Genomic DNA, 3,232 nt, shown 5'->3' on the forward strand with positions numbered 1-3,232 from the left:
GGGTTTGCCTAGTGAAGATCCTAATGCTCACATCACCAATTTTCTGGAAATTTGTGACACATTCAAACAAAATGGTGTTTCTAAAGATGCAATCAAGCTGAGACTTTTCCCTTTTACTCTTAGGGATAAAGCAAGGTCTTGGTTACAATCGTGTCCCACTGGGAGCTTCACAACATGGGATGAATTAGCTCAAAAGTTTCTAGCTAAATTCTTTCCATCCTCAAAAACTCCCAAGTTGCGTAATGAGATAATGACATTTGCTCATCATGATCAAGAGAGCCTATATGAAGCTTGGGAAAGATTCAAGGACTTGTTAAGAAAGTGCCCACATCACAGTTTGCCCAAGTGGCTACAGGTACAAACTTTCTATAATGCATTATCCCCTAACATCAAAATTACTCTAGATGCAGCTGCAGGTGGATCTTTTGAAAAGAAAGGAATTGATGAAGCATATGAGTTGATAGAAGAGATGGCAAGCAACAGCCATTACCAAAACAATTCCGAAAGGAGAAGAACCGCAGGAGTCTATGAAATAGACGCCATCACTACACTTAATGCCAAGGTAGATAACATGGTAAGAAAATTGGACATGTTAACTACTAACCCTGTGAATTCTGTCATGCAAGTTTGTGATAGGTGCAATGGACAACATGGAATTGGAGAATGCATCATGGACTCTTTAAATCCACAAACTTTGGAGCAAGTGAACTATGTGATGAATCAAGGAAGAAAGAATTACCCTTATTCAAATTCATATGATAACAGGTTAAGGAACCATCCTAATCTATCCTATGGTAATCCTAACAATGCCTTGAACGCACCACCTGGTTTCCACCCTCCAGAAAAGAAATCCCATGATGACCTCCTCACTGCTCTTTCTAAATCACACATGGAGTTCATGAACGAAACCAGAGAGAACCATAAAATCCAGCAGGCTGCAATAAGAAATTTGGAGATTCAGCTAGGGCAATTTGCAAACATGATGGCATCTCGACCTCAAGGTACGTTACCTAGCAATACTGAAAAGAATCCAAAAGAACAAGTGCAGGCTATCACCTTGAGAAGTGGCAAACAATTAGATGAACCACCAAAGAAAGAAAAGGAAGAAAAAGAACAACCAAAGGTGCCTATCATTGACTTAGAAGAACAGGAAAAGGTAAAACCCTATGTTCCCCCTGTTCCCTTTCCACAAAGATTAAAGAAAGCACAAGATGACAAGAGCTTCCTCAAGTTTCTGGATGTGTTTAAGAAGCTTCAAATCAATATTCCTTTTGCTGAAGCTCTTGCTCAAATGCCTAGCTATGCTAAATTCCTAAAAGATATCCTGAGCAAGAAACGAAAAATTGATGACCAAGGAACGGTAATGTTAACTGAGGAGTGCAGTGCAATTATCCAAAACAAATTACCTCCAAAGTTAAAAGATCCAGAAAGTTTTTCTATCCCTTGTAACATTGGTAATCTTGACTTTGAAAAGGCTTTGGCAGATTTAGGTGCTAGCATTAATCTTATGTCCTATGAAGTTTTTAAGATGCTAGGTATGGGAGAGCTCAAACCAACAAGGATGTCTTTGCAATTAGCAGATCGTTCAATTAAATATCCTAGAGGGATTGTAGAAGACGTGCTTGTAAAGGTAGGTACATTCATCTTTCCTGTTGATTTTGTTATTCTTGACATTGATGAAGACAGGGAAGGATCTCTAATCCTTGGAAGACCTTTTCTTGCAACTGCAAGAGCATTGATTGATGTCTATGAGGGTAAGTTGACTCTAAGAGTTGGACAGGAAGAGATTGTCTTTGATGTACTTAAATCCTGTAAACTTCCTATGGACTATGGAGATTGTTTTCGAATTGATGTTGTTGATGAATGTGTGGAAAACACTTTGCATGTCGAAAGTAACATTAATGAATCAAGCATCTTCAATGAAAAAGAAAAGGAACCACCTGAACATGAACTGAAACAACTTCCACCTCATTTAAAACATGCATTCTTAGGTGAGGGCCATTCTTTCCCTGTTATTATTTCTTCTCACTTAACGGTTGATCAAGAGGAAAGGTTGTTGCAGGTTCTACGAAGGCACAAGAAAGCATTAGGGTGGTCTATCTCGGATCTACAAGGAATAAGCCCAAGTGTATGCATGCATAAAATCTTAATGGAAGAAGACAACAAACCTTCAATCGAGCATCAAAGGCGATTGAATCCAAACATGAAGGAGGTAGTCAAGGCTGAAATCATTAAACTCCTGGATGCTGGTATCATTTATCCAATTTCTGACAGTAATTGGGTAAGTCCTGTCCAAGTTGTTCCAAAGAAGGGAGGTATGACTGTTATCTCTAATGAAAACAATGAATTAATTCCCACAAGAACAGTCACAGGTTGGCGTGTGTGCATAGATTACAGAAAACTAAATAAAGCAACACGCAAGGACCATTTTCCCTTACCCTTTATTGATCAAATGCTTGAAAGACTTGCAGGTTATCCTTTTTATTGTTTCTTAGATGGCTATTCAGGATACTTTCAAATACCTATAGCTCCTGAAGACCAAGAGAAAACTACTTTCACTTGTCCTTATGGTACTTTTGCATACAGGAGAATGCCTTTTGGGCTATACAATGCCCCTGCAACCTTCCAAAGGTGCATGATGTCCATCTTTTCTGATATGGTGGAAAAATTTATTGAAATATTCATGGATGACTTTTCTGTGTTTGGTTCTTCTTTCGATGCATGCCTTCATAATTTATCTTTAGTAATGCAATGATGTGAAGATACTAACCTTGTGTTAAATTGGGAAAAATGTCACTTCATGGTTAGTAAAGGTATTGTCTTAGGGCATAAAATCTCTCAAAAAGGGATTGAAGTAAACAAGGCAAAAATTGAGGTAATTGAAAAACTACCTCCTCCTAACACAGTGAAAGGTATAAGAAGTTTTCTTGGGCATGCAGGGTTTTACAGGAGATTCATAAAAGACTTCTCAAAAATCACTAAACCTCTTTGCAATTTGTTAGTTAAAGATGTTCCTTTTAATTTTGACAAAGAGTGTTTAGATGCTTTCAACAGGTTGAAGAAGGAGTTAATCTCAGCCCCTATCATCACTACACCAGATTGGACTTTACCCTTTGAACTCATGTGTGATGCTAGTGATCATGCTGTTGGGGCTGTTCTTGGACAAAGAAAGGACAAGAAGTTGCATGTTATTTATTATGCCAGTCGCACATTGAATGATGCGCAATTAAAT

At 38.1% G+C, this 3,232-nt stretch overlaps 1 non-coding gene across 1 annotated transcript; it reads right to left on the reverse strand.

Annotated features, from left to right (window-relative positions):
• Positions 1-232: 232 nt before the first annotated feature.
• LOC149494154 (small nucleolar RNA R71) lies at positions 233-338 on the reverse strand. Its single transcript, XR_016322329.1, has one exon. It is a non-coding gene; the product is annotated as a small nucleolar RNA R71 (small nucleolar RNA).
• Positions 339-3,232: the final 2,894 nt, after the last annotated feature.

Source organism: Jatropha curcas, chromosome 8 (assembly GCF_041381405.1).
Source record: "Jatropha curcas cultivar XTBG-Jc1 chromosome 8, XTBG_Jcur_1.0, whole genome shotgun sequence".
Lineage (NCBI taxonomy): Eukaryota > Viridiplantae > Streptophyta > Magnoliopsida > Malpighiales > Euphorbiaceae > Jatropha > Jatropha curcas.